This window comes from Ornithorhynchus anatinus, chromosome 1, assembly GCF_004115215.2.
Source record: "Ornithorhynchus anatinus isolate Pmale09 chromosome 1, mOrnAna1.pri.v4, whole genome shotgun sequence".
In the NCBI taxonomy this organism is placed as follows: domain Eukaryota; kingdom Metazoa; phylum Chordata; class Mammalia; order Monotremata; family Ornithorhynchidae; genus Ornithorhynchus; species Ornithorhynchus anatinus.
This window is the reverse complement of record NC_041728.1, coordinates 161,388,068-161,400,739: the sequence shown is the minus strand read 5'-3', so window position 1 is coordinate 161,400,739 and position 12,672 is coordinate 161,388,068. Positions and strand designations below refer to the sequence as shown.

The 12,672-nt window shown below is 44.9% G+C and overlaps 1 protein-coding gene across 1 annotated transcript in view; it reads right to left on the bottom strand.

Annotated features, from left to right (window-relative positions):
• SERPINI1 (serpin family I member 1) overlaps nt 1-11,970 on the bottom strand; it is a 94,238-nt gene extending 82,268 nt beyond the window's left edge. Inside the window, exon 1 of the mRNA XM_029073812.2 lies at nt 11,872-11,970. The gene's annotated coding sequence lies outside the window, so the exon portion shown is untranslated. The remainder of the gene's footprint in view (nt 1-11,871) is intronic.
• Between the last annotated feature and the right edge of the window lie 702 nt (nt 11,971-12,672).

Sequence of the window (12,672 nt, the reverse complement as noted above, 5' to 3'; positions counted from 1 at the left end):
CAAAAGGTGGAATAAAGTGGGGGGGGGGTAGAAATTTAAAAAAAAACAAACATGAGGAGGGAGAGGGAAAGAGATGGGAAAAAGGCAGAGAGAGGGAATTTACCACTATCTACGTCTGCTGAGTTATTAAATGTGTTGGGGAAGTTGCGAGAAGTAGTGGGTTTGGGAGGGAAGAGGAAGAATTCAGTATTAGTCACGTTGAGCTTAACTAAGGTGGAGATATCTTGGAGGCAAGGGGAGGCCCAAGATTCTTAGGACTGTGGCAGGAAAGCAGCTGGACCTCAGGAGACAGATTAGGGGGACATCATCATCAATCAGTGGTATTTACTGAGCACTTTTTAAAATGGTATTTAAAATGGTATTTAAGCATTAGTATCTCCCACACCAAGCAATGGGGTAGATTCATTCAATTGTATTTCTTGAGTGCATACTGTGTGCAAAGCACAGTACTAAGCACTTGGGAGAGCACAATGCAACAACAAATGGACACATTCCCTGCCCACAAGCTTACAGTCTAGAAGGGGAAACAGACATTAACATACATAAATAAAAATTATTTTATGGATGCATTTTTTTATGGTATTTGTTAAGGGCTATGTGCCAGGTACTGTGCTAAGCACTGGAGTAGACAAAAGCTAATCAGGATGGACCCAGTCCATGTTCCATTTGAGGTTCACAGTCTTAATCCTCATTGTACTGATGAGGTAGCTGATGCACAGAGAGGTTAAGTGACTTGCTCAAGGACACATAGGAGACAAGTGGCAGGGAACCCAGATAATTATAATAATGTTGGCATTTGTTAAGCGTTTACTATGTGGAGAGCACTGTTTTAAGTGCTGGGGTAGATACAGGGTAATCAGGTTGTCCCACGTGAGGCTCACAGTTAATCTCCATTTTACAGATGAGGTAACTGAGGCACAGAGAAGTTAAGTGACTTGCCCACAGTTACACAGCTGACATATGGCAGAGTCGGCATTCAAACCCATGACCTCTGACTCCCAAGCCTGGGCTCTTTCCACTGAGCCACGCTGCTTCTCCTCTGACTCCCAGGCCCATACTCTTTCCATTAGGCCACACCGCTTCGCACAGTGCTCACTGTGTTCAGAGCACTACATAATGGGTTTGGGAAAGTACAATTCTGTAGTTGGGAGACATGATACCTGCCCATAGGGATCTTCCAGTCTAGAAGCAGCATGGCCTAGTGGCACGAGTCCAGGCTCGGGAGTCAAAGGATGTGGGTTCTAATCCCGGCTCCGCCACTTGTCTGCCATGTGACCTTGGGCAGGTCAATTCACATCTCTTTATCTCAGTGACCTCATGTGTAAAATGGGGATTATGACTGTGAGCCCCACGTGGGACAACCTGCTTACCTGTGTCTACCCCTGTGCTTAAACAGTGCTTGGCACATAGTGAGAGCTTCACAAATACCATCGGTATTATCATTATTACCAGAAGGGGAGACAGACAGATAAATATAAATTGGAGAGATGGCAGAATGGAAGGTTATGTACCCGGATCGGCCACTTGTCAGCTGTGTGACTATGGGCAAGTCACTTCACTTCTCGGTGCCTCAGTTACCTCATCTGTAAAATGGGGATTAAGACTGTGAGCCCCACGTGGGACAACCTGATTCCCCTGTGTCTACCCCAGCGCTTAGAACAGTGCTCGGCACATAGTAAGCGCTTAACAAATACCAACATTATTATTACCTAAGTCCTGTGGGGCTGAGGGTGGGGTGAATGTCAAGTGCTTAAGAAGTACGTATCTAAGTATGTCAGCATTGCAAAGAGGAGGGCAGGTAGGGAAATGAGAACTTAGTTAGGGAAGGCCTTTTGAAAGAGATGTGATTTTAGGAGGGTTTTGACAGGGGCGGGGAGTGATGGACTGTCAAATATAAAAGGGGAGGAAGTTCCAGGCCAGAGGGAGGATGTGAGAAAGGGGTCTACAGCAGCACAGATGAGAATGAAGTACAGTGAGTAAGTTGGCATTAAAAGAGCTAAGTGAGCAGGATCAGCAAGGTAAGGTGGTAAAAATAATAATAATTATAATAATGATGGTATTTGCAAGGCACTTGTGTGTCAAGCACTAGGGTAGATACAAGCTGATCAGGCTAGATAGATAGAGTCCCTGTCCCATATGGAGCTCAGAGTCTTAACCCCCATTTTACAGATGAGGTAACTTGAGCCACAGAGAAGAAAAGCGATTTCCCCAAGGTCACACAGACCTGGAATTGGAATCCAGGTCTTTCTGACTACCAGGCCCGTGCTCTATCCACTAGGCCATGCTACCTCTCTGTGAGTGATAGGGCTGATTGAATGCCTTAAAGCTATTGATAAGGAACTTCTGTTGGATACAGAGATGGGTAGACAACCACTGGAGGTTCTTGAGAAGGGGAGAGATATGGACCAAACTATTTTTTTTAAGAAAAATGATCAAGGCAGCAGCGTGAAGTATAGACTGGAGTGGGGAGACAGAAGGCAGGGAGGTCACCGAGGAAGGTGAAGCAGTAGTCATGGCAGGATACAATAAACACTGGATCAGTTTAGTAACCGTTTGGATAGAAAGTAAGAGTGGATTCTAGTGCAAAGGTAGAACTGACAGGATTTAGTAACAGGATTGAATGTTAGGGGAATGAGTCGAGGATAATGCCAAGGTTGTGAGCTTGTGAGACAGGGAGAACGGTGATGCTGGATACAGTGATGGAAAAGTCCGGGGAGGAGACAGCTGAAATCAGGCATATAATCGGGCATGAGAAGTTGGTTAGGACTCACCAGGAACACAAGGAGGCTGTGTGAGGGGTGGGAGTCCACTGAGAGCCTCAGGACAGGAGGGATCCCACAGCACCACCACGGAGGGGCCGCTAAGTGTCACATGTTGATGGCCAGGCCAGAAACCTCCCAGAAGCAGTCATTCCATGGCTGCAGCTCGACAGACTCCTCCTCCATCTCTCTGCTTCACCGCAGCTGTGCTCGGGGCAGCCGTCTCCACTGCTGTACTGTTCCCTCCCACCACCTCCAACCAGCAGCGGGATCCTCACGGAGCCTACTGAAGATCGCTTCAAATGGAACCTGAAAATCGGTGGCCTCCAGATCTGGCCCCATTGAGGAAGCCACAGCTGTGTGGCATTCAGAAGGAAAACTCCGCATTGTGTGGCATTGAGTCAGTCACTTGGCACCCGGAGCACTCAAGCCTCACACACAAATGTCCTCATTTACTCACTTCTGCCAGTAATAGTAATAATAAGTGAATCAGTAATAGTAATAATAATAATTCTGGTATTTCTTAAGCGCTTACTATGTGCCAGGTACTGTTCTAAGTGCTGGGGTGGATACAAAGTAATTAGGTTGTCCCATGTGGGGCTCACAGTTTTAGTCCCCATTTTACAGAGGAGGTCACCGAGGCACAGAGAAGTTGAGTGACTTGTCCAAGGTCACACACACCAGACAAGTGGTGGAGCTGGGAATAGAACCCACATCCTCCGACTCCCAAGCCCATGCTCTTTCCATTAAGCCACACTGCTTCTCAGTACTACTTATGACTCCAACTCGGCAATCAAATACTTCCCAAGTGAAGAGATGCATGCACAGTAGACTCAAAGTAAGAATCTTTTGAGATAGAAGATCTATTCAGCAGAAACATCTCATTCTTCAAAATGAAAAAAAAAATTAGTTGATTTTTTAATAGCATTTGTTAAGCACTTTCTATGTGTCAAGTACTGCCAGGAAGCAGCAGGGCCCAGTAGCCAGAGCGTGGGCTTGGAAGTCAGAGGATGTGGGTTCTAATCCCAACTCCGCCACTTGTCGGCTGGGTGACCTTGGGCAACTCACTTCGCTTCTCTGTGCCTCAGTTCCCTCATTTGGAAAATGGGGATTAAGACAGGGAGTCCCATATGGGACAGGGAATGTGACCAAATGGATTACCCTGCATCTACCCCAGTGCTTAGAACAGTGCTTGGCATGTAGTAAGTACATAACAGATAGCAATTTCCTTTTAAGTGCTAGGGTAAATATGAGCTAATTCATTCACTCAATCGTATTTATTGAGACTTACTGTGTGCAAAACACTGTACTAAACACTTGGGAAAGTACAGCATAAACAACAAATTCCTACCCACACTGAGCTCACAGTCTAGAGGGGGGAACAGACATAAAAATAGATAAATAAATAAGGTTGGACATAGCCCATATTCCACATAGGGTTCGCAGTCTTAATCTCCTCTTGACAGATGGAGTAACTGAGACAGAGACAAGTTAAGTGTCTTCCCCAAGGTCACGCAACACACAAACAGCAGAGGCAGCATTAGAAACCAGGTCCTATTTACTTGCAGGTCACGCAGTTTCTCGATCATTAATAATAGTTTTGGTATTTGTTAAGCGCTTATTATGTGCCAAGCACTGTTCTAAGTGCTGGGTAGATAAAAGATAATCAGGTTGTCCAATGTGGGGCTCAGTCTTACTCCCCATTTTCCAGATGAGGTAACTGAGGCACAGAGAAGTCAAGTGACTTGCCCAAAGTCACCCAGCTGATAAGGGGCAGAGCCAGGATTAGAACCCACGACCTCTGCCTCCCAAGCCCAGGCTCTTTCCACTAAGCCATGCTGCTTCACAGTTTTACTTCTTGGTTATGTATAGAGTTTCAAGATTTTTTGACAGTCTGAGGATCGTCAAAGCAGGATATAAAAACTACTTTCTCATGGTGGCATGATTGAATGGTAAATAAAATATAGCTGCTTCTGCTGTCAATGTCACAACTAAGGAAGAAAAAAAAGCAGAAGAATGGTTGGACAGTCAATCTGCATAGCGGAGGAGGGACTAGTCAGCCAGTTAATCGTATTTGAGTGCTTACTGTGGGCAGAGAACTGCACTAAGCGCTTGGGAGAGTTCGACGATTAATAACATTCCCTACCCACAGTGAGTTTACAGTTCAGGGGCGGGGATAGTATTAGTAGGTGTCATAGTACAGTGTGTTGCTTTCAGTAGGTACTCAGTAATGGGTTCGAATGCCGGCTCTGCCACTTGTCAGCTGTGTGACTGTGGGCAAGTCACTTAACTTCTCTGGGCCTCAGTTACCTCATCTGTAAAATGGGGATTAAGACTGTGAGCCTCATGTGGGACAATCTGATTACCCTGTAACTACCCCAGCGCTTAGAACAGTGCTCTGCACATAGTAAGCGCTTAACAAACACCAACATTAATTCCAAGTCCCTCCAGGTACTTCTACAGCATAGGAGAGCACAAGACATTTGCACTGCCCCAAGGAGCTTAATACCAGTAATTATGGTATTTAGTATTTACTATGTGCCAAGCGCTATTCTAATGACTAAGGGAAATGCAAATCAATCAGGCTGGGCACAGTTGTTATCCCACATGGAGCTAGCAGTCCAAGAGGAACAACAGGTATCGAATCCCCATTTTAGAAATGAGGAAAAGAAGACACAGAGTTGTTGTGTCTTGCCCGTAGTCACACAGCAGGCAAGTGGTGGAGCCAGGATTAGAACCCAGGTCCTCTGACTCCCAGCCCCATGCTCTTTCCACTAGGCAACGTTGGTCCTGTTAACTTAATAATGATAATAATAATTGTATTCGTTAAGCACTTACTCTGTGCCGGGCAGTGGGGTGGATACAAGCAAATCGGGTTGGACACAGTCCCTTGTCCCACATGGGGCTCACAGTCTCGGCCCCCATTTTACAGATGAGATAATGGAGGCACAGAGAAGTTAAATGACTTGCCCAAGGTCACATAGCAGACACGTGGTGAAGCCAGGATTAGAATCCATGACCTTCTGACTTCCAGGCCTGTGCTCTCCCCACTACACCATGCTGCTTCTCATAATGTATAATGTGACTGTGTGTGCGCGTGTTGGGGGTGGGGGCAGAAATATTCACAAGCAGTAGAATCGTAATAAATAAAATGAAAGTTTGATCCAAGATCCAGCTGTATACAAGTGCTGTGAATGAGCGGACAATAAGTCCCAAGACAGACTGTGACCCCCATGTTGGATGAGGACTGTCTTCCCCCTTCTGCCCACATTTTCCTTTAACTCCCCAGAACTACCTCTCCCCTTCCAGCACCCTCCTCAGGGTTCTCTGATCATCACTGAAGGGGAAATCATCTAATAATAATAATAATAATATTGCAGGTATTTGTTAAGCGCTTACTATGTGCCAAGCACCGTTCTAAGTGGTGGGGGAGATACAAGGTAATCAGGTTGTCCCATGTGGGGCTCACGGTCTTTAATACTTATTTTACAGATGAGGCAACTGAGGCCCAGAGAAATGAGGTAACTTGCCTAAAGTCACACAGCTGACAAATGGCAGAGCCGGGATTAGAAGTCACGACCTCTGACTCCTAAACCCGTGCTCTTTCCACTGAGCTACGCTGCTTATTTTGAGTCTACTGTTTGTGAATATTTCTGTCCAATCAATAATAATTATTGAGCACTTACTGGGTGCAGAACACTGTCCTTATCACTTGGAAGGTTAAAATGAAGGCAAAAAACACCCCCCACAACAGCAAACCACCCAAGCAAAAAAACTAACCCTGCACTCAAGGAGTTTATGAACTAATGGGGGAGACTGATGAAATAATCTTCAAATAGAAGGGAAAAAGGGCTGGAAATATGACTGAGTGACTAAACAAGGACTTAGACTGTGTATATTATCTACATGTGCAAAAGTGAGCCTAATGGGTGACAGGGATGGCACCCAACCTGATTATTTGGTCTCGACCCCAGCGCTTAGGAGGACAGTTTTTTGGCCCACACTAAGACTAAGTGCTTAAATACTCTCAGTATTATGTGGGTCGTTGTGAGTGCAAACCTGCAGGGGAAGATTGCAAGGTCCTCTGGGGATTGTAAACTTCTTGTGGGCAAGTGTTGTGCCTACCAACTCGAATTAATTGTACTTTCCCAAGCATTTATTACATTGCTCTGTACACAGTAAGTGTTGAACAAATACCATGAATTGTGTGATTGAAGAGGTAGTTGGGAGAATAGGACTTCTCTAACAGAAGCAGATGGGATTTCCAAAGGGATTTGAGAGATACTTTCTTCATCTCTCCTGAGGAGGCTCTGGTGTGGGCTCCTCCAGCTGGATGACTTCTGATTTTAGGTTCCTTAGTTGCTGTTGTTCCTGCTGGGAGGAGGGGAAGGAGGAAGAGGAGAGCAGCCCAGCCAATCGTGCCTTGCCTCAGACTTGGAAATATTCACTCAATAGTATTTATTGAGCGCTTACTATGTGCAGAGCACTGTACTAAGCACTTGGAATGTACAATTTGGCAAAAGATAGAGACAATCCCTGCCCATGGACGGGCTTACAGTCTACCAGCCAAGTACATGTACTGGTAACTGTTTAAATTTATTTACACACCACACCACTGTGATTTTTCATAAGCTGTAATGAGAATAAAATCCAGAGCAGAGATGTTAAAGATGTTACTCTCAGCATTCCAGGTAAAAATGAAATTTGGTTTTAAATCTTCTCTCTTTCACTTATAGCCAAACAAAAATCTATTCTTCTAGGAAGATTCCAGAAAGTCAGAAGTTAACCAAGTGTAAAATTTTTTGAAAGTGACATTAAATTTTAAATTATTTATTCCAGAGATAAATAAATTACAAGGTTAATGCCTGAAAAAAGTTGTTCTTTAAATTAAATCATCATTATTCAATTCATTCATTTATTGAGCATTTACTATGTGCAAAGTCAAGGTACAAAGTTATGATTAATGGTTGAGAAACTCCTTTCCCAACTCTCAAACGATAAATTCTTTGAAGACACGAATTGTGTCTAGCTACTCTACTGAACTGTATTCTCTCAAGCCTTAATACAGTACTCTGCTTACGGTAAGTGCTCAATAAACATGACCTTAAAAATTATTTTTTGAAGATCTCTTGCCTTCCAAGTCAAATCCTGTATAGTCTATCTTTCCAACATTTCCTATTCATTATTTTTAGTTATCATACTTATTACTTCATTGACCATCCTTTAGACCATAAGCTCGTTTTGGACAGGGAACCTTGAGCATTCACTGCGTACAAAGTCAAGATACAAAGTTACCGTGTGCGGAGCACAGTTCTGTTGTATTCTGCCAAGCATTTAGTAGTGTGCTCCACATACAGCAGATGGTCAATAAATATCATTGATTGAAATGATTTTTGAACTAGTCATCTACATCATTATCCTTGATTTTTCTACTATTGCTGGAAAAATAAAAGCAGGGGGGAGTTCCTTTTAAAAATTCACACCAAGCCATTTTTCCTCTCTAGCTTCTTCACTGATTCTCTTTTGTCTTAGGATTCCCCTATGAGCTAGGGTCCTCTCCAGGTTATCCTGATAGCTTTTGTCTCTTGCTTCAGATCCCTCATTCCTCCATCCCCAAGGCTGCGATTCACCAACTTTTCATATTTTATAATGATACCTGGATCGCCTGGCTAATTGTGGGTCCCAGATGTTCAAATAATGATTGAAGAGCACTGCATGAGAGGAGACATCAGCTTTTACTTTTGGCTATACAACAGCAACACATTTAAACAAGGGGCTGACACTTTTCATGTCAACATTCCTCCAATCAGAATATCACTGTAGGAAAGCTGATTCCTCAGGGAGAAAATGAACCAGAAACTAACGATGACTAGAGAGGAAGGACATGGTGGTTAATGTGTGCAGGCTCTAAAGGAGTCAGGAAAAGGTACAGTGTCTCATTTCGTTGGGAAAAGGATGCAGTTTCAGGATCTATTTTCCCCCCAACATCACTGGAAACAATGGATTTTTGCCCCAATTAAGTGTGCAAAAAGATGGCTTTTCCTGCTAAAGTGCAATACCAATGAGGAGAGCTTCATGTTTAACATAATGTTATTCATAAATTGAAGAAGAACAGGACTGAGAGTCTCTAAAAGCATGGGGTTGACTAAGAATCTTCTATTTCGATAAATGCCGGTAGGATTGCCGGGCAGTATTTCAAACAACTAAGTAAAAATAAAGGACATTCTGCAAACGGGTCTTGATTTTTTCTAAACAATGTGTAGCTTCATACTACTGAAATCCAGAAAAAAAATGATCTGATTTCATCCTAGATGACATAAGATTATACTAGAAACTCTTTTATAGCTTAGTTTCCCCATCATCAATAGTATATATTCCCTCTCCTGACCAGAGGATAATGTTAATTTGAAATTTCATTTTAAAATGAGTCAATAATTAAAAAAGCAAACATTAAAACCCTGTATTGCCACTATAATCCTATCTCCCTTCAAACCTGTGTAAAAATGTTTTCCACTATGCTGAGCACACATTTTTTTTCTTCTTTTGGCACAGTGAGGAAATTTCTGAAGTCTAGAAGCTAAAAAAAAAAATTAATGATCACAGAGTTTCTACATTTTTCACTTATTCTTGACCTTAGTCTTTCCAAAAGTCCCAGGAGTTGAAAATCTTAGGGGGAAAAAAAAAAGCTGTACACTGTTGAGAAGTCTCAGGATTGCTTTTGCAATTTACCTTTTCTTCCTACAACTTCTACCACTTATCAGATGATTACCATTCAAATACTTGGGAAAGCTTCACACATTAAGATTGAATCTTTTATCAGAGGATATCAAAGCACTTGGGAGCCAGTTTTGTTATTCCAGGGATAAGAAAGGGCTAAACAAAAACATCAGGAGATGAAATGAGTTGGTCATAGTCTCAAAATGAGTCAGTGATGCGGCCAAAAAAAGGACTCCAACACACTGAGTCAGGACACCTGGCTTCCTCAAGTGTTTTGGGAACCTCACCACACCCTGCTTCCTACTCCCATCATTTTCCCCCCTGAGAAAGAGACAAAAAGTATGGACTGTGTAACTGTGGATGGAGGAATCTCACCCAATTAAGGTCAACTTGGAAGAGTTGCTGCTTTTTCTTCACTCTCTGGGAAAGAATGGTGAAAAAAAAAAAAAAAAAGGCTTGTTGCAATCTAGCACTTACCTGATCTCTTCTCTGACAATCTGAATGCAGCTTTCTCCTTTGACTTGTCCCTTTATAGTCTCCATCAGTGTAGAGGACACAAAGCTGTGCCATAATTACACCATTCTGGCTGTCAGACAGCCACTAGAGCTGAACATCACATTTCAAAAAGAGTATGACTCTCAACCCGGCTTCATCGTTTTATTACAAAAAGGGAATGTCTTTACACGCTCACTCACGAAACCAAAAAGTCACAGAGGAGAAAGAGTTGAGAAGGAAGAGTAGCATGAATAATGTAGACATTTCATGGTGTCGAGGACGGCCTGTCATTAGGTGGCTGAACATAGAGCATGGCATACAATTCTGCCACGGTAGACACGATTTAGATGGAAGACAAGGGGTAATGTCATTTTAATTAACACCACATGCTTTGTGACAGCCACCGAGAGAATCAAATGGTACCTTTCCCAACTAAAGCACAATCTCCTAATTTAATAGCCAGAGAAACTCGAGAATGAAGGCTCTTTATTCTTATTTAGAAAGACTGATCACCTACATGCCCTAGATTATTCCACTCCGTAAGAGGAAGAATCAGAACAAGGTTAAAGGCTTGGGAACATCTAGTATTTTATCATCATTCACAACTTTCAAACCCACCACGACTATCATTCCTTCCAAGTTTCTGCTTGGCAAAATGATTCCCAAAGAGTTTAGAAGTTAACATACTCATATTCTATCTCTAACTTCAAAATACTTATCATTCCTGATAGAATTGCTTTCCTCTCACGGCTGAGACGCACTTGAAAATATCAGAAACGAACGTGTGTGGCAACTGGAGGATGTCAGCCTCAAAATGTGGGTTTCCCCCTGACAGAATCAAGAGGAGGGACCCGCAAGAATTTCTTCTTTTCAACATCTTCATTCAAGAGTATTTATGGAGGGCTTACTATGTGCAGGGCACTGTACGAGGCGGTTATTTTGGGGTGTGTTGGGGAGGGGTGATTTTCAGCTTATAACATCATCTTCTGCATTTGTTTCTCTATCACAGATGTCTCAAATCTTAGGCAACGGGGGGGGGGGGGCGGGGGGACAGGGGCTTAAAAACAGAAAAGGGACTGAACTACATCAACGCCCTCAAAGATTGAACCAGATCTGAATGTAAAAACAACAAACAAACCACCACAAAAACACACACACATTTGCATTAACATCAATGACTCCCATAGACTGTGAGCCCGTTATTGGGCAGGGACGGTCTCTATCTGGTGCCGAATTATACATTCCAAGCGCTCAGTACAGTGCTCTGCACACAGTAAGCGCTCAGTAAATACTACCGAATGAATTCCAAGCGCTTAGTACAGTGCTCTGCACAGAGTCAGCGCTCAATAAATACTACTGAATGAATAAATAGGCGCCTAGAGCAGGGGTCGGCACAAAGTAAGCGCTTAATAAAGGCCATTATTATTCTAAGCACCTGATGCATCTTAAAAGTTCAAAGACGAACCTCAACTCATTCATTCGGTAGCACTTATTGAGCGCTTACGATGTGCAGAGCACTGTACTGAGCGCTTGCTCGCCACTCCATTCACCCCGAGCCCTACAGTCCGAAATCAATTCCCCCCTACGTTTTGAGATGTCAATAGGGCGAGTCATTTGCCTGTTCTCACCTAACCCACAGGAAGAGCCTCGAAGTGCCTTCTCCAGAGGCAAAAACGCTCAGTACAGTGCCGTGCACGCCTTAAGCGCCCCACACAGGATGGGAAAAAAAAAAAAACCTCCTACTGTAAAGGAGGAAAAAAAAAAAGTGAGAATGAAAGGTCTCTCCCTTGGCTCGAAGAAATGCCAGGCCGAGGCTCTGCGAGGAAAGGAGCCTGCCCAACCGGCTCTGGAATGAGCAAGGCCGTGTTTGCGGAGGGTGTGAGCGGCTTGAGCTGCTTACCTTCCAACCCCGAGCCTGCTGCTCCTCCTTTGGAGTCTTTCTGGAGCTCCTGCTGCTGAGCTTGCTGCTGAGGTTTGTGCAAAGGCTCCTCCTCCTCCTCCTCCTCCCGATGGCCAATTGAGCTCGTTTTGCTCCTCCTCCTCCTCCTCCTCCTTTATTGGCGCTCCAGCTGGGGCTGGCCGCAGCTCTTCCAGTTTGGCCCCCACCTGCCTAGCTTTTTTTTCCCCCTTTTTTTCCTCTTCCTTCCCCGGCGGCTGGCCGATGGGGCTGCTCCCCGCTGGGCCAGCTGGCCCGCTGGGTGGCCAGTCCTTGCCCTTGGGCGACTGCTGCTGCTGCTGCTGCGATGCTCCGGGCACTTTCTGCGCGGCCGCAACAGCGCCTCCTGCTGGAGCAGTTCCTCCTCCTCTCCCCTGCCTCCGCGCTCGCTACCGCCCCCTAGCGGAGCGCCCCAGACCCCTGCCTCCGCGCTCGCTACCTCCCCCTAGCGGAGGGCCCCCAGACCCCTGCCTCCGCGCTCGCTACCGCCCCCTAGCGGAGCACAGCTACGCCCCTGACTCAGCGCTCGCTACCGCCCCCTAGCGGAGCGCCGCCAGGCCTCTGCCTCCGCGCTCTCTTCATCATAATAATGATAATGGTGGTATTGGTGAAGCGCTCACTATGTGCCAAGCACTGTTCTAAGCGCTGAGGGGGATACATGTGAACAGGTTGTCCCTCGTGTTGCTCCTCCTCCTCTCCCCTGCCTCCGCGCTCTCTACCGCCCCCTAGCGGAGCGCCGCCAGGCCCCTGCCTCCGCGCTCGCTA